Here is a 20189-nt window from a genome sequence, read left to right as displayed (position 1 = left end):
CAAGGGTGGTAGACTTTTTTAAAACTTCAATCAGTATTTTGGAATATGCTTAAAGGGGTATTTCAAGTTTATAAGAAGTGGTGCAAATAGTCAAACAAAACATGTCACTTATGATCTTATGACCCAAAATAATTGATTTTTTGGTACCAAATATACTTCTGCAGCATTAAGTGAGGTACCGTTTGGTACGTAGGACAGGACGGAATAGAGTGGAACGAAGCGTTCCGTCCCACGTTTGGTGCGCCTAAAACGGGTGGAACGCGTTGTTCCACGAGACGAATTTTGGGTGAATTTTCGTTCCGCCTCATCCCATGGAACAACTCGTCCCACATCTGTGGAACACAAAATTATAACCTCTCTGTCTCCTTCTTCTTCCTCATTGTTTCCATCCAATGACATCTTTGCTCCCTCTTTGTTCCATCCCGTCCTGTCCCGTCTAGTCCTATTCTGTTCCGTCCTGTCTGCATACCAAACGATACCTGAGGGATAGTGATGATTACAAAATCACTTTCTAAAAATGCAATCCAGTCATCAGCACTTTTTCCAACTCAAATCATGTCCTCATAATCTCAGTCTAAGACTATCTCCAAATGAGATGTCAAATCTTAAGTGAAATATCATGTAATCAAACTTGAAGTAAAAGTAAGCTCCAACCTATATATCAATCTTACGTGGATTGACATATGAGTTTTCCTATGTCAAATTTAACATATGAGAAAATGTGATGTCAAATCATTTTTTATTATTTTATTATGTGGATCCCATTAATGCACCAATTATAGATCTTCGAAATATATTTTAATTGATTTTTTTTAATATGGGTCCTACAAACATCATTTATAACAAAAAAACATATCGGTGGGAAGTAGAGAAAATCTGACATTGTCACGTCAACCATCAAATTAACATTTAAAATTTATCTTTTGACATCTCCTTTAGAGATGCTCTAAAGCCAAACCAAACTTTCAAACCCCCTAAACAATCAAATCAGTCATCATTGGAATCCAACACATGCATCAGCAGCAGCTAACTTCAAGAGGCATGCCTTTAGTTTCAGGCACCTTCAAGTAAACAAATATCCAGGAACGATGCACCCGACAACATAGATTCCCAAGATGCCAGCAAATCCAACGGAGGAGAGCATGACAGGAAATGCGTAAGTGATGATGATGTCTCCAATCCAGAATGTGAGGGCACAGATGGCAATGCAGAGGCCGTGGATGCTCCGATGCTCGTTGGGATGATCTATGCGCAGAGAATGTTCGGGGTTACTCCAAATGCCATGACAAAGCAGCAAGCACGGCGGTGGAGATTGTTGCATTCAGAACAGTTCCCAAGTTGACAATGTTGGCAACTACAAGAAGAGTGAGGGACAATATAATGTGGAGAGCAGCAGCGACCTGCATACCAAGAAAGGCAAAAAGGAAAGCTTATTTTCCGCAAATATGCAGATAAAATCGGTTACAAATTTTTAGTCTAAATTGAAACTGGAGGGACACTAAATAAACCATAAGGGACACTAAACTGTAATTTATCGTTTGTATAGTGTACCCTAATTATAATTTTGATTAAAAGTTAGTAATTGGTTCTAGGAAACCGAATGTGTTCGAAATTATCTTCTGCCAGTTATATCCATTAAGAAAGTTGTAATGACACTTACGAAGAGAGAAGCAGATGTCGGATTCAACCCTATGTTAGATAGAAGAACGGCGACGCCGGCCTGCTCATACACCTGAGGAGTGCAGAAAAAAAGTTACATGGGTTTAAATAAAATTTCCCTTTTTAACTTTTTCTACCAAACCTGTTGAAGAATTTGAAGTCCAATTCCAACAACTAATGCACGCAGCACGCTTCACTCCCAGCTTCCGATGGTGGAACACAAAGAGAGCGCAGACTTATCGGTTCCTTGGCAGAAACAGTAGGCTGACTAACTAGTAACTAGAGCAGCAGTATAATGAGTTCACTTTCTTGGCTTACACCAGAAATTTAAACAACCGACGCAGGCCGAGACCTGTGAGATTATGAGGGTCGAGATCAATCAAGTTGATTCAAGCGGCTATGTTTTTTACATTGTTATCTCCTCTTGATATTAAAATTCTACTAAATCTTATTAATCAACACCAAATCAAATTTTCCACCTATTCATTCATTGAAAAAGCAGAAGTAAATGCTAATAAAAAAATAGTTGCAAACCTTGACTCTTGATTAAACAGTAGTCCTACAAGTCTTCCATCTCTGCGTGTAAACTTGATTAACAGAGAGAGAAGCATGTGGTTTACATGTTCATCCAAACAATGTAGTTCTTTGATCTTCGTGTGGAAATTTTGTACTTATATGAACAAAACCAAGTTTTTAGGTAATTAATCTTGAATTTTGTACTTAGAATCTCATTTCTCCTTGTATATTTTCCTTCCATAATTGTTTGTTTTGATTAATTAGAATTTGATTTTATCAGTGAAAGGTACTTCAAGATACAAATGTGGTTTATGTTTTTCTAATAACTAAGGTCATCTTCAACCGAAGGTTGGCCAGATGGCTCGTTTTAGCCCTCTGGCATTCCAAGATATTAATATTTTAATGAACAGTACATGACCATATTTGCCTTCATCTCCAACCAGAGGCCAAAGGACCAGAGAGCTCGTTTTAGTCATGTCACAAAAAAACCATCTCCAACCAAGGGCCAAAGGGCTATAGTATGGAATGTGAAGAATTAAAATAAAATAAGATAAGATAGTATGGAATGATGAAAAATATGTGAGAAATGGTGTAGGAAAAAAATTAGAAATTTAAACAAAAAAATCGTCCAAAAAAAATTGGGATGTTAAAAAAAAAAAAAAGAACTGGGACAAAAAAAACTCCTAATCCTTAAACCTAAAGTGGGCTGAAAAAACAAAAAAAAAAGACAAAATGGGCTAGCAAGTGGGCTGGTTGGCTGGTTGAAGATGGCCAGCTGGTTGGCCCTCTGGCCTAGTCCTCGATTAGAGATGGTTTTCGGGTTATTTTCGGCCTTCTGATTCTCTGGACCCGATTGGAGATGGCCTAACCACCTACAGATATGAAATCTTTGTTTCTAAAGATATGAAATCATTGATTATGCAGATTGAAAATTGTTCAAATTTTTTCCTGTATTTAATTTAAATTAATTAATTTTTATTATATTAATTTAAAAAAGATATCACAATAAAGAATAATAAAAAAATCGCTAAAATTGAAATGTACGTACCCAAGAAACTATGGACGGTTGCTCTTGCTCCTCCTCAATATCAGAAAGAACATTGTGATCAATTTGCGTGCGTTTGGGATGATCATCCGCTGGGTTCGAAGATAAGGAAGGCCATTGTTGTTGCCAATCATATTCATCATCGATGATATCTGAGGATCCAAGACTACTCGTTGGTCCCAAAGACAAGGGAAGTCGTTCATCTTCTTTGCGGAATAAGGGGTGCACCCCGCAGATTTTAATGCCTGCCCCTTCGGGGAATTGAATTTTAACTTTACAAATATCTCCCTGCTTCTTTTCTAAATCCACTAACATGAGCCCCACATGAGCTTTCTCCATGAATTTCCCATCCAACTCAAATTCTTTATAATCACTTGCTTTGTTGATGAGAATACGAATAACGTAACGATATCCCAATTCTGATAAAGGCAGTGGTGGAAAAGCACAAGATAGAGCCAATCCTAATAACATCTCCCTCTCCTGTAAATTTAGAGGAATTTCAAAACTAAATTCACTACCTCCAACATATGCTTGTTGCCATGCATTATATATTCCACCTTCAATCCTAGTGGCTGTTAGATGTTTAGAGGTATAGCTGAACCGTTTTGGAATTTCATCGCCTGGATATGTAACTTGCAATTGAGAGCACCGATGAGATTCCTGCAATAGTGAATAATATGTAAATAACTAATTACAAACAATCGTGATCTGTTCTCCCTCCCAAGTATCAACAAATTATATATTTTAATTTCAAGAGAAATTAAGAGGGGAGAGACGAACCTGATTCAAGTTCAACAAATTATTTTCCAACTTTGCCACCTCATCACCACTTATTCTAAAGCAATTAGTCAACTCCAGACACCTAAGCCTCGAGGGCAACTTTGGAATTTTCTCCAATGATGTGCAATAATCCAGATATAAATCTCTTAGATTTGGTGGAAGGGCATGTGGAATTTCCCGAAGCCTCTTGCAACCAGTCAAACAAAGTGCTTCCAAGTTAACAAATTTGCTAATGCATTCAGGTAGACTAACAAAATTGTTTCCCCCCATATAAACTCTTATTGATTTGGACAAGCAATGAAAAGGCACGTGGAAATCACTTTCTGATAAATTGCATCCATTAAGAAAAAGATAGCCTACGTTGGGAAGGGCTAATGGGATACCGTTGTCATGTGAAGTATCTAAGCAAGTTGAAAACTTCCCAAATGTCACCAGTTTTGGGCATCGACTCATTTCAATATAATGGAGACGTTGCAACCCATAAATGTGATGTAATGATGTACCTGTAAGGTTCTCACAACCCATTGCCCACAAGTGCTTAAGCCCAGTAAGATATGCAATTGATGAAGGCAATTCTCTTATGCCACTTTTTGTTATGCTCAAAACCCCTAGGGATTCCATCTCGACCTCTATTTCTGGGAAACTCTTGAGCCTTGTACAACCACCAAAATAAAGTCTTTGAAGGGATCTCAATCTAAGTCTCCTCGCAAATCTCTCAAGCCTAGAGCACCCAACAAGACTTAATGTAACAAGTTTATCAAGGAATCCAACAGAATCATCAACTTCAACTAAACGTTTACACTCATCTAGAATCAACTCCCTTAGGTTTGGACTTCCGGATAAGTTGGGAATTTTTTCTAAGAATTCGGAACCACTTAAATTCAAAGATGTAAGGTTTGCCAAATTCTGTGAAATCAAAATCAAAAGAAAAAAAATCACAAACTTTAAATAGAATAATTAATGATGAAAAGCTTTGGCAAATTTCGTTTTACAAAAATAAGATATACAATTAAATTAGTAATTGTCCAAATTAATTTATAATACATATACATACCTGAAATACCTTCAATTGTCTGATGTCACTGTTTGGCATAATAAACGTGACAAAATTCCTTAGATGACAATTGGATTGCAAATTGAATGTAAGTATATGCTTTTGAAGAATATTGGATCTCCAGTAATGAAGCCCACCGAATTCAATCCACCTCAAATCGTCAGGTAAATACTCAACGCATCCAGAAAAGTGTGCATTACGAATTATAAAAATTTCAAGATTTACCATCTTGGAAAAGCTTTTTGTATTCAAGGGTATCACATCTGGCACGGGCAACTTCACCACAATGCCTTTAATTTTCTTTGTTCCCTAAGATGGAAAAATAAATAGTGTTAACAAACAAATCATATAACAAAGAAATCAAAAGGATTTTAATTTTTTTTGTGTTTCCAAAATCATGCCAATTAAATCAAATGCAAGAACATATATTCTACTTACTCTGTTTTTAGTTAGAACACGGTACACATCTTTAGGAAGCCACAATCTGCTCCGCTCGCCTGGTTCAGTGGGCGATTCTTCCCAAACTATATGCTTACCCATTTGTTCTAGCAAGTCATGCATCAAAATCCTATTATCTTCAATAGTTATAATGGCATTCTCAACGAGAACATCAATACAATGTTGACGTACTTTGAGGTTTGATCCTTTTAATATCTGTAACACTTTGTCTTTAACTTCACCCTTGAAGAAGCATGCAATGTCTAGGAAAAGTTGTTGTTGGACATATTCCAAGGTATCATAACTTTTCCGAAGTACTCTTTGAATCCCTCTATGAGGTTCTTCATTGTAACTATCCAAAATATCTTGCCAACGAACTATATTTTTACCACGCAAATGAGAACCTATAAGATTAAGAGCTAACGGGAGGCCTTGAGCATAGGCTATTGCACGTCGTGCGAGTCCCAAATAAACATCTGGAGGTTTTTCTTTTCCGAAGGCATTCCAACTAAAAAGCTCAATAGCTTTGTTGTCTTCTAACTTTTGGACCTTGTATATCAGCTCAACTTTACAAGATTCTAGCAATCCTTTATTTTTTGTGGTTATGATCACTCTGCTACCCTCACCTAACTGATGGACTTCAACCAAGTTGTCTAACTGCTCAAAATCATCCACATCATCAAGAATTAAGAGAATCTTCTTTCCCCTCAACAGTTTCTTTATAAGAATGTTTCCTCTATGAAGATTGACAGCTTTCCACTCTGAACCACCAATCTCACTCAGAAGAGTGTTTTGTAGTTGGAGTAGGCCTCCGTATTGTATTGACGTTTCTCGAACATCTGCCAGGAAACAACTACCTTCAAACTCATAAGCAATTGCATTATAAACAGCTTTTGCAACTGTTGTCTTGCCGATTCCAGATGACCCCCAAATCCCAACCACACACGGATCATTTCCACTGACACCTAAAAGCTCTTTCACCTTTTCTACACAAGACTCCATTCCAACTGGGTAATTGGCTACCTTCAAATGCGTGCATTGTTGTACGGGGACGAAGATCTCCTCCACGATCTTACTGATAAATGTAGCTTCATACCTACCAGTTTATATAACAAAATTGACACATTTAGCTAATCAACTTTTTCTGCTATATTTCTTTGAAAAAAGAAAAAAAGGTAAAAAGAAGAAGAGAATGAAAAGATAAAAAAGATTGAAAAAAAAACAGAGGTATGGATAATCACTGATGCAGTCAAGCATGAGCCGCTTGCAACTAAATACAGAATCATGTAAGATAATAATTGACCCATTAATAAAAATGATTTACCCCTATTTCATTATTCACAATTTCACATTGCCGTTTATTACTCTGTAAAATCCTAACATCTTTCCATACTTAGGACATTGACTGTTTTTTATTTCCTTTTGTTAAAATAATAATAATAAGACATGGACCTTTTTTTTGCATTTAAATGTTATGTTGTTGTTCGGATGAAAAAAGATGTTTTGGATGGATATGTATCATTTCTTTCATAAAAGTACTAATTTACCTAACATCATTAGTAATCGGTAAATTATAAAACAACACCACAGGTACATTATTAATCAAAATAAGTAATATGTAAATTAATTTTTCAAAAACGTAGGTAAATTGATTTTTCAAACAAAATTAGGAAACCAAAAAATATTAATAAATTTAAAATTTGAACAACAAAAAATGGGTACACTCGGGTAATTAATCCAGCCAATTCGAAATTTAACACAATTAATAATGACCATTTAACTTGCAATAGGTTTAACACAATAAATGGATATAAATATGCAAGAGAATCAAATTGTTATTAGGGGTATTTTAGGAAACCGAAAGATATAAAATCTAACTTGTTAAGCTTAATTAGTCAAGCACAAAAACTAGGTTGGGTTTTACGTAAAGAAAATTGAATTTCAGATGAAATCATCTTTTCAGATTAAAGGCAGTATAAGGGAAAGAAATATACGTACTCTCCCTCTTTGAAAGTATATCCTGACAAACTTGCTGCATCTGTAAGAGCACTCCTCCATGTGAGGATCTTCTCCTTGTTGTCTTCAAATTTGAACTTTTCTGTAAACGCGTCACCAAAACTACTCGTTTGCTTTCGTACATCGGACGGATCCACTTTGTAAAAAACTGGCAAAACAATTTGCTTCCTTGACTTTCTACATTCAAGGATATGTACAAGCTCATCCAAGCACCATCTTGACGATGCATAGTTTTCAGAGAATACAATGATCGAAATTCTCGACTCTTCAATTGCTTCGAGAAGAGCCGGAAATATTTCTTCTCCTCTTTTAAGCTGGTGATCAATGAACGTGGTGATTGCCTTGTCGTCCAACGCCTTGTAAAAGTGATCTGTAAAATTGGTTCGTGTATCCTCTCCTCTAAAGCTCAAAAAGACATCGTACTCCCACGAAGGAGGACTGCTGAAGGAAGAAGAAGAGACAAGTTGATTGTTCATTGGAGAAATCCAGGTAAATGGAAGAGCCTTTCAAAGAATTGAGTATGGATGCTGGACTGGTACTCGCACCAAGAATTCGCTCTTGTCGTATATATCAGGCCTTTCGCATGATTTTCTGCCCATGTAGGAAGCAGCAGTTTCCTACCACCTTCAATGTGAACGTGATAAAAAGATTCCTTCCGGACAATTTTCTGGGTAGCGATTTTGACACAACTTTTTTTTACCAGCCCCAGGTTACTATTGTCAGTCTTTGTTAGGACTTTTATATTAGACAGATGGGAACAGCTAAAACGATTCCTTTCGGACAATTTTTGTATGAAAACAATTTTCCCTTTTTTTTTTCAGTGCTGAGGAAAAATACAAGAGAAGTAATGAAATACAATTGCATATAAAGAAAAAAGGGACCCCATTTCAGCTACGAGCTGCAAATTGTAATTAGTGTTTGAGAGAGAGAACGATACGACACCCAAAAAGAGTATTAATTATAAATCAAATCGAGTAGTAAATATAAAGGCTTAGTTACCAAAATGTCCTCGGAACTAGCACGAAAGTATCACTTTATCCCTCGTCGTCTTCACTTGTATCAATCACAGTACCCCTATCCTATCAACTTCGTTTGCTGACTATTACCTTTTGCTCCACGATATCAACATGATAGGAAGAGGATCCGGATCCTCTTTGTGGGAGTTTGGTACGCGATCAATTTTTTTAGGAATTGGATCCGTTTTGGATGTTAATGTCTGGAGCCTATAGATCCTTTAATTTGGACCGTTGATTGATGTGCAAATCAAATCAAGGCCGTTAGTTGTGTGCGATGGGTCAGGAAAATGAATTAATGAAGACGGTTGAATTCAATTTGTACGTCTCAAATTAAAGGATCCATAGGCTCCAAACACTAATTGACAAAATACAGATGATTAATTGACAATATATCAAGTATTCTATACTCAAAAATTAAAATGCACGGCAACATGCAATTGACTTTCAAAAATGTAACAAAAGTATTACGTATTGTAGAGTGACTTTCTTCACACCGTTTCCTTCTTTTGTACTTAATTTTTATTTTTATTTCAACCTATTAATTTTCCTTTTTGATTTTTTTAATTCAAGAATAAAAAAAAAAGGGAGGTGTGCATTCAAACTTGGTTCCACGGTCGTCTTTGAACTACCGAAGACTAATTACTAATACTATTATCAGTCTTTGTCAGGGTCCCATTCCCTATCTCATCCCTTCACGCTTCCATTTAGGATGGGGAATAGCTAATACCATTCTTTTTGGATAATTTTCATTTTCGTAACGAGAAAAAAAAATAAAAAAATAAAAACAAGAGAAAAGCAGAGGAATATGCAGTGCGTTGAAAAAAGGATGGAGGTGCAGAGTTTATCTTTATTTTTTTACAAAACGATAACATCAGTGAGTAAATGTTAGGAAAATTCTGGTTTCACCAACAATAGGTGGTTTCTAAGTTACCAAAGTAATAATGCATTTTTTCCTTAACCACACCCCCACATTATTTATATCCGGTTTGTGTCATTTTGAACCATATAAATAATGTCACATACATGAAGAAAGGTGAGTCATTTAAGGTGATTTTTTCTATCACAAATGAGAAAATAATTTATACTAAAAAGTCAATCTTGATACTATTCACTTTATCCTTTATTTTGTCCTTATCATGAAAACTCAAAAATTTCAAACAATTTTCATTTTTTTTTTGTTTGTTATTGAAGCACATGTTCTTTTCACCCCATGACACATAAACGATGTCAAGCTACTATGACCGTATGACAAATCAATTATGTACATACAAAGGTTAAAATGCATGAAAATACACAATTAACTTGAAAGACTGCAACAAAAGCATTTAAGATTTTTTTTGTTCGTACTCTTTTTATCATTTTTATCTATTTTAATATTAATGAGTTCAATTGTTAAACATTAAAAAAAGAGGGATCGATAAAGATTCAACACATACCAAAGTGCATTCATTTCTACCGTCAATTCTCTTTTAGTTTACCCAAGAAGGATGTGATCGGAACAGCCAAAAAGAAGGGCTACCTTCGATCTATCTTCAATCATCCTAATTGCACGACGTTTCTACCCTCGAGCAGCATACTTGTTATTTTTCACGTTCGTATAAAACTTGCCATAAACTACAAGTCAGAAAGAAGGGCTACCTTACATCTGTCAAAATCAGCATTTGAAGCACAACCTTCGACGAACTCAATGTTATGCTCAGTGCACCATTCCAAACATGTGTGCCTTGCCTCCCAAAATGGTTCGTCATCCCCCAATAAACCTGCTTCCTTCAGTCTCGGAGATTCCCTACGCAGTGAACCCTGGACCGGCATCAGCAAACGGGTCTCCAAGCTTCTGCAGTCGTCTTCTATATTCGGCATGAACCGGGTGACCCGGAACACGATCAACCTTATTCCCTACGCATACTAGTATATCGAACTTTTGAAGATCAGTTTGAGATACCCATTTCTTAAGCGCAGACAGAGACGACAACTGCAGCATAATGAGAGCAAATTGATATAAGACACATTGAAAATCATGATAAACAAGTAAACAAAGTGACAAAGAGTGAGTGGCAAGAGACCAAAACCTCAGTTGTGTCGAAAACCAAGATCAAGGCAGCCAACTGCTCATACATTGGGAGGGCCTCTGCAAAAAATTCGTCATGGAGATGAGCCATCCATACCAAAACACCAGCTGTGTAGTAATTTGTAGAGATATTCCATCTATTTCTTTACAACAAAAATCATCAAAATACACATTTCAAAAGAATTCAAAACGAATTGTTTGTTCCCAAAATTTCTAAGAGTTGAATTCTTTGATCCCAAAATTCAAATTTTACATACCCATCAACTACCAGCTGAGATGACGATGAATAATCAGAAGCATCGTCAAAAATTCAAATCCAGTAAGCCTAGAAATCAAGAGGTCATGAATTTAGCATCGACCAAAGGAGAGAGAAAGATAGAGAGCATACGGGAAATGAGAGAGCGTTCGACGACGCCGGGGGAGCCGAGGAAGAAGATGCCGGGCCGCTTCTCCAGAGAGTCTCCGTCCTTTGATTGGGTTTCCATTTCTCTAATTACTTTCGGAGAGACTGATAAAGTTTGGATCTTTGGAGCTCTAAAACCCTAATTCTTCTAACTCAATTTGGTGAAGACTTTTCTATTGCTAGGCGGCAACAGGGCTCTGCTTTAGGCCTGCAGTTAAAAACAGTTTCTTTTTTTTTTTTTTCAAAATTTTAAAACATATTATAAAAATAGTAATGCTACATTTATCATCTATTTACATATAATTTTTCTAATAGAAGTACGGCTCGCAAATATATATGCGTCTTATCTCTATTAGAAAGATAGTACAAATATTTGTATAAATAAATAGTTAAAGTAGGCAGGTCAAATTAATATTAAGTGAGGCAAATAGTCGAACAAAACATGTCACTTATGAGCTTATGACCCAAGAGAATTGATTTTTTGGTACCAAAGATACTGGTGCAGAATTAAGTGAGGGATAGTGATGATTACAAAATCACTTTCTAAAAATGCAATCCAGTCATCAGCACTTTTTCCAACTCAAATCCTGTCCTCGTAATCCCAGTCTAAAGCCAAACCAAACTTTCAAATCCTCTGAACAATCAAATCAGTTATCATTGGAATCCAACAGATGCATCAGCAGCAGCTAACTTCAAGAGGCATGTCTTTAGTTTCAGGCACCTTCAAGTAAACAAATATCCAGGAACAATGCACCGGACAACATAGATTCCCAAGATGCCAGCAAATCCAACGGAGAAGAGCATGACAGGAAATGCGTAAGTGATGATGATGTCTCCAATCCAGAATGTGAGGGCTCAGATGGCAATGCAGAGGTCGTGGATGCTCGTAGGGATGATCTCAGCGCAGAGAATGTTCGGGGTTACTCCAAATGCCATGACGAAGCAGCAGGCACGGCGGTGGAAATTGTTGCATTCAGAACAGTTCCCAAGTTGACAATGTTGGCAACTACAAGAAGAGTGAGGGACAATGTAATGTGGAGAGCAGCAGCGACCGGCATACCAAGAAAGGCAAAAAGGAAAGCTTATTTTTTGCAAATATGCATATAGATAGAACCGGTTACAAACTTTTAGTCTAAAATGGAAATGGAGTGACACTAAACTTTATTTTATCGTTTGGATAATTTACCATAGTTATAATTTTGATTAAAAGTTAGTAATCGGTTCTAGGAAACCGAAGGTGTTCGAAATTATCTTCTGCCAGCTATATCCATTAAGACAATTGTAATGGCACTTACGAAGAGAGATGCAAATGTTGGATTCAACCCTATGTTAGATAGAAGAATGGCGACGCGGGCCTGCTCATACACCTGAGGAGTGTAGAAAAAAAGTTACATGGTTTTAAATAAAATTTTCCTTTTAACTTTTTCTACCAAACCTGTTGAAGAATTTGAAGTCCAATTCCAACAACTAATGCACGCTTCACTCCCAGCTTCCCATGGTGGAACATAAAGAGACCGCAGGCTTGTCAGAAAAAGCAGGCTGACTAACTAGAGCAGCAACATTAATGAGTTCACTTTCTTGGCTTACACCAGAAATTTAAACAACCGAAGCAGGCCGAGACCCGTGAGATCATGAGGGTCGAGATCAATCAAGTTGATTCAAGGGGCTATGTTTTCTACATTGTTATCTCCTCTTGATATTAAAATTCTACTAAATCTTATAATCAACACCGAATCAAATTTCCACCTATTCATTAATTAAAAAAGCAGAAGTAAATGCTAATAAAAAAATAGTTGCAAACCTGGGACTCTTGATTAAACAGTAGTCCTACAAGACTTCCATCTCTGCGTGTAAACTTAATTAACAGAGAGAGAAGCATGTGGTTTACATGTTCATCCAAACGATGTAGTTCTTTGATCTTCGTGTAGAAATTTTGTACTTATACGAACAAAACCAAGTTTTTAGGTAATTAATCTTGAATTTTGTACTTATAATCTCATTTCCCCTTGTATATTTTCCTTCCATAATTGTTTGTTTTGATTAATTAGAATTTGATTTTATCAGTAAAAGGTACATCAAGACACAAATGTGGTTTCTGTTTTTCTAAGAACTAAGGCCATCTCCAACCGAAGGGTCCAGAGGGCCAGAGGGCCGAAAATAGCCCTAAAACCGTCTCCAACCGAGGGCTCTGGAATCTGGGAGGGCCCCACGGAATTTCAAAGGGCCAAAGGGCTGGCTGCTTTCGGCCAGCCAGCCCCGGGCTGGCTATTTTTTTTTTTATAGTTTCCCTATTGCTGTCAGATATAACCGACAACATTAAAGAAGAATTTTTTAATACTGTGGGTTATAACCGACAGTAATAGGTATTCATAGGCAAATTTTTTTATTTATTTACTATTAGTGTCAATTATAACCGACACTAATAGTTTGGAATTTTTTTTAATATAACGGCTAGCTGACTCAGCTAGCCGTTGGGTTTCATTTGATATATATTTTTTTTTACATTTTTATTATTATTTTTTATTTACAAAAATTTTCATATAACTTCTATTTTTTCCTATAACTTTCTATAACTTCTATTTTTTCCTATAACTTCTATTTCACAAAAAATTTCATACAACTTCAATTTTTTCCTTTAACTTCTATTTCACAAAATTTATTTCATATTTTTTTTAAATTCCATTTTTTTTCTGTAACTTCTATTTCACAAAATTTGTTTCATATTTTTTTTAAATTCTATTTTTTTTCCTATAACTTTTATTTCACAAAACTTGTTTCATATTTTTTTTTAAACTCCATTTTTTTCTATAACTTCTATTTCACAAAATTTGTTTCATATTTTTTTTAAATTCTATTTTTTTCCTATAACTTCCTAAGCCATTATACAACATTAAATTAAATTAAGTAACATGAAACAACATTAAATTAAATTTGTCACTTAGCCGTTGGATTTGAATTTAAGTTGTAGTTTTTAAATAATAAATTATGTTTGGCCCTATGACCCTCGGTTGGAGACGGAGGCAAATATGGTCATGTACTGTTCATTAAAATATTAATATCTTGAAGAATCTTGGAGGGCCAGATGGTTAAAACGAACCCTCTGACCAGCTATCGGTTGGAGATGGCCTAACCACCTGCAGATATGAAATCTTTGTTTCTAAAGATATGAAATCTTTGATTATGCAGATTGCAAACTGTTCAAATTTTTTCCTTTATTTAATTTAAATTAATTAATTATTATTATATTAATTTAAAAAAGATATCACAATAAAGAATAATAAAAAAATGGCTAAAACTGAAATGTACGTACCCAAACTCCTAGTAAATCAGAAATGGTGGACGGTTGCTCTTGCTCCTCCTCAATATCAGAAGGAACATTGTGATCAATCTGTGTGTGTGTCGGATGATCATCCGCTGGGTTCAAAGATAAGGAAGGCCATTGTTGTTGCCGATCATATTCATCATTGACGATATCTGAGGATCCAAGGCTACTCGTTGGTTCCAAAGACGAGGGAAGCCGTTCATCTCCTTTGCGCAATAGGGGCTGCACCCCGCAGCTTTTAATGCTCGAGTAGTTGGGATATTGAACTTTAACTTTACAAATATCTCCACTAACATGAGCCCCACATGGGCTTTCTCCCTGGTTCTCTAAATCCACTAACACTAGCCCCACATGAGCCTCCTTGCCTTCCACTATCCACCTAAATTGTTGATAATCACTTGCTTCGTTGATGTAAAGACGAAGATTGTAGTAATAACAAATCCCTCCAGTCAATTGTGGTGGAAAAACACAAGATAGAGCCAATCCTAATAACGTCTCCCTCTCCTGTAAATTTAGAGAAATTTCAAAACTAAATTCACCACCTCCAACATAATCATGTTGCCTTGTACCTTTTCCTACACTTTCAATCCTAGTGGCTGTTAGATGTTTAGAGGTATAGCTAAACCGCTTTGGAATTTCATCGCCTGGATACGTAACTTGCAATTGAGAGCACCGAAGAAATTCCTGCAATAGTGAATAATACGTAAATAACTACAAACAATCATGATCTGTTCTCCCTCCCAAGTATCAACAAATTAAATATTTTAATTTCAAGAGAAATTAAGAGAGGAGAGACGAACCTGATTCCAGTTCAACAAATTATTTTCCAACTTTGCCACCTCATCGCCACTTAGTCCAAAGCAATTAGTCAACTGCAGACACCTAAGCCCCGAGGGCAACTTTGGAATTTTCTCCAATGATGTGCAATCATTCAGATATAATTCCCTTAGATTTGGTGGAAGGGCATGTGGAATTTCCCGAAGCCTCTTGCAACCAGTCAACCAAAGTATTTCCAAGTTGACAAATTTGCTAATGCATTCCGGAAGACTAACAAAATTGTTTCCCGACAGACCAAGTTCTATTAATGTGGACCAGCAATGAAGACTGGATGGTTCATATTGAAGAGGCACAAGGAAATCACTTTCTGATAAATTGCATTCAACAAGATAAAGCTTGCATGCGTTGAAAATGGCTAATGGGATACCGTTGTAATGTGAAGTGTCTAAGCGAGTTGAAAACTTCCCAAATGTCACCAGTTTTGGGCATCTAATCATTTCAATACGGTAGAGATGTTGCAACCCATAACTGTGATGTAAGGATGTACCTGTAAGGTTCTCACAATAACTTGCCGACAAAAATTTAAGCCCGGTAAGATATGCAATTGATGAAGGCAATTCTCTTATGCCACTTTTTGATATGTCCAAATCATATAGAGATTCCATCTCGGCCTCTATTTCTGGGAAACTCTTGAGCCTTGTACAACCATAAAGAGTAAGTCTACGAAGGGATCTCAATCTAAGTCTCGTCGCAAATCTCTCAAGCCTAGAGCACCCATTAAGACTTAATCTATTAAGTTTATCAAGGAATCCAACAGAATCATCAACTTCAACTAAACGGTTACACTCATTTAGAATCAACTTCTTTAGGTTTGGACTTCCGGATAAGTTGGGAATTTTTTCTAAGAATTGGGAACCACTTAAATTCAAAGATGTAAGCATTGCCAAATTCTGTGAAATCAAAATCAAAAGAAAAAAAAATCACAAACTTTAAATAGAATAATTAACAATGAAAAGCTTTGGCAAATTTCTTTTTCCAAAAATAAAATATACAATTAAATTAGTAATTGTCCAAATTCATTTATAATAAGTATACATACCTGAAACACCTTCAATTGTTTGATGTCACTGTTTGGCATAATAAACGTGACAAGATTTCTGATATGACAATTGGATTGCAAATTGAATGTAAGTATATGCTTTTGAAGAATATTGGATCCCCAGTAATGAAGCCCACCGAATTCAATCCACCTCAAATCGTCGGGTAAATCCTCAACGCATTCAGAAAAGTGTGCATTACGAATTATAAAAAATTCAAGATTTACCATCTTGGAAAAGCTTTTTGTATTCAAGGGTATCACATCTGGCACGGGCAACTTCACCACAATGCCTTTAATTTTCTTTGTTCCCTAAGATGGAAAAATAAATAGTGTTAACAAACAAATCATATAACAAAGAAATCAAAAGGATTTTAATTTTTTTTGTGTTTCCAAAATCATGCCAATTAAATCAAATGCAAGAACATATATTCTACTTACTCTGTTTTCAGTTAGAACACGGTACATATCTTTAGGAAGCCACAATCTGCTCCGCTTGTCTGGTTCAGTGGGCGATTCTTCCCAAACTATATGCTTACCCATTTGTTCTAGCAAGTCATGCATCAAAATCCTATTATGTTCAATAGTTATAATGGCATTCTCAACGAGAACATCAATACAATGTTGACGTACTTTGAGATTTGATCCTTTTAATATCTGTAACACTTTGTCTTTATCTTCACCCTTGAAGAAGCATGCAATGTCTAGGAAAAGTTGTTGTTGGACATATTCCAAGGTATCATAACTTTTCCGAAGTACTCTTTGAATCCCTCTATGAGGTTCTTCATCGTAACTATCCAAAATATCTTGCCAACGAACTATATTTTTACCACGCAGATGAGAACCTATAAGATTAAGAGCTAACGGGAGGCCTTGAGCATAGGCTATTGCACGTCGTGCGAGTCCCAAATAATCATCTGGAGGTTTTTCTTTTCCGAAGGCATTCCAACTAAAAAGCTCAATAGCTTTGTTGTCTTCTAACTTTTGGACCTTGTATATCAGCTCAACTTTACAAGATTCCAGCAATCCTTTATTTTTTGTGGTTATGATCACTCTGCTACCCTCACCTAACTGATGGACTTCAACCAAGTTGTCTAACTGCTCAAAATCATCCACATCATCAAGAATTAAGAGAATCTTCTTTCCCCTCAACAGTTTCTTTATAAGGATGTTTCCTCTATGAAGATTGACAGCTTTCCACTCTGAACCACCAATCTCACTCAGAAGAGTGTTTTGTAGTTGGAGTAGGCCTCTGTATTGTATTGACGTTTCTCGAACATCTGCCAGGAAACAACTACCTTCAAACTCATAAGCAATTGCATTATAAACAGCTTTTGCAACTGTTGTCTTGCCGATTCCAAATGACCCCCAAATCCCAACCACACACGGATCATTTCCCCTGACACCTAAAAGCTCTTTCACCTTTTCTACACAAGACTCCATTCCAACTGGGTAATTGGCTACCTTCAAATGCGTGCATTGTTGTACGGGGACGAAGATCTCCTCCACGATCTTACTGATAAATGTAGCTTCATACCTACCAGTTTATATAAAAAAATTGACACATTTAGTCAATCAACTTTTTATGCTATATTTCTTTGAAAAAAGAAAAAAAGGTAAAAAGAAGAAGAGAATGAAAAGATAAAAAAGATTGAAAAAAAACAGAGGTATGGATAATCACTGATACAGTCAAGCATGTGCCGCTTGCAACTAAATACAGAATCATGTAAGATAATAATTGACCCATTAATAAAAATGATTTACCCCTATTTCATTATTCACAATTTCACATTGCCGTTTATTACTCTGTAAAATCCTAACATCTTTCCATAAGACATGGACCTTTTTTTTTGCATTTAAATGTTATGTTGTTGTTCGGATGAAAAAAGATGTTTTGTATGGATATGTATCATTTCTTTCCTAAAAGTACTAATTTACCTAACATCATTAGTAATCGGTAAATTATAAAACAACACCATAGGTACATTATTAATCAAAATCAGTAATTTGTAAGTTAATTTTTCAAAAACGTAGGTAAATTGATTTTTCAAACAAAATTAGGAAACCAAAAAATATTAATAAATTTAAAATTTGAACAACAAAAAATGGGTACACTCGGGTAATTAATCCAGCCAATTCGAAATTTAACACAATGAGTACTAGTGACCAGTTAAACTTGCAATAGGTTTAACACAATAAATGGATATAAATATGCTAGAGAATCAAATTGTTATTAGGGGTATTTTAGGAAACCAAAAGATATAAAATGTAACTTGTTAAGCTTAATTAGTCAAGCACAAAAACTAGGTTGGGTTTTATGTAAAGAAAATTGAATTTCAGGTAAAGTCATCTTTTCAGATTAAAGGCAGTATAAGGGGAAGAAATATACGTACTCTCCCTCTTTGAAAGTATATCCTGATAAATTTGCTGCGTCTGTAAGAGCACTCCTCCATGTGAGGATCTTCTCCTTGTTGTCTTCGAATTTGAACTTTTCTGTAAACGCGTCACCAAACTACTCGTTTGCTTTCGTACATCGGACGGATCCACTTTGTAAAAAACTGGCAAAACAATTTGCTTCCTTGACTTTCTACATTCAAGGATACGTACGAGCTCTTCCAAGCACCATCTTGAAGATGCATAGTTTTTAGATAATATAATGATCGAAATTCTCGACTCATCAATTGCTTCGAGAAGAGCCTGAGATATTCCTTCTCCTCTTTTAAGTTGGTGATCAATGAACGTGGTGATTGCCTTGCCGTCCAACGCCTTGTAAAAATGATCTGTAAAATTGGTTCGTGTATCCTCTCCTCTAAAGCTCAAAAAGACATCGTACTTCCACAAAGGAGGACTGCTGAAGGAAGAAGAAGAGACAAGTTGATTGTTCATTGGAGAAATCTAGGTAAGGGCCTTTCAAAGAATTGAGTATGGATGCTGGACTGGTACTTGCACCAAGAATTCGTTCTTGTTATATATCAGGCCTTTCGCATGATTTTCTGCCTTCAATGTGAAGCAGCAGTTTCCTACCACCTTCAATGTGAACGTGATAAAGTTAAAGCAAAGCAACCTTCCTCGGAACTTCCATTCATCAAACTAGACAGATGGGAACAGCTATAAAAAGATTCTTTCCGGACAATTTTCTGGGTAGCGATTTTGACTCAACTTTTTTTTACCAGCCCCACGTTGCTCTTGTCGGTCTTTGTTAGGACTTTTATATTAGTCGGGAACAACTAAAACGATTCCATTCGGACAATTTTTGTCGCTAGTGATTTCAATCTAAATACAACAAAACAAAAGTGTGATAAAATGAGAAATGATGTATGAAAGCAATTTTCTTTTTTTTTTTTCAGTGCTGAAGAAAAAGACAAAAGAAGTAATGAAATACAATTGCATATAAAGAAAAAAGAGACCCATTTCAGCTACTATTTGTAAATCATAATTAAGGAAAATTAATAAAAAATACTTGAAAACTTTGAGTTTTAACTATAAAAAAAAAACTAAAGTGAATAATACCATAATTAACTTTTTAGTGTAAAAATATAATTTTTTATTAAAATAAATAATACATGAAGCTTTTTGTTAAAGTTCTCTTATAATTAATCTTTGAGAGAGAGAATGATACGACACCAAAAAAGAGTACTAAATATGGCTTAGTTACCAAAATGTCCTCGGAACTAGCACGAAAGTATCACTTTATCCCTCGTCGTCTTTGCACTTGTATCAATCACAGTACCCCTATCCTATCAACTTCGTTTGCTGACTGTTACCTTTTGCTCCACGATATCGACATGATAGGAAGATGATTCTCTCCGGATCTTCTTTGTGGGAGTTTGGTACATTCATTATTCATTATACGATCAAATTTTTTAGGAATTGGATTCGTTATGGAGCTTATAGATCCTTTAATTTGGACCATTGATTGATGTGCAAATCAAATCAGGACTGTTAGTTGTACGGTCCAGATTAAAGGATCCATAGGTACCAGACACTAATTGACAAAAT

At 35.8% G+C, this 20189-nt stretch overlaps 2 pseudogenes; both read right to left on the bottom strand.

The window, feature by feature from the left end:
- Positions 1 to 861: 861 nt before the first annotated feature.
- LOC126608665 (TMV resistance protein N-like) lies at positions 862 to 19315 on the bottom strand (annotated as a pseudogene).
- LOC126608979 (disease resistance protein RUN1-like) overlaps positions 862 to 20189 on the bottom strand; it is a 48874-nt pseudogene continuing 29546 nt past the window's right edge.

Source organism: Malus sylvestris, chromosome 2, assembly GCF_916048215.2.
Source record: "Malus sylvestris chromosome 2, drMalSylv7.2, whole genome shotgun sequence".
Lineage (NCBI taxonomy): Eukaryota > Viridiplantae > Streptophyta > Magnoliopsida > Rosales > Rosaceae > Malus > Malus sylvestris.
The sequence above is the reverse complement of the archived record's forward strand: the minus strand, read 5'-3'. Positions and strand labels throughout refer to the sequence as shown.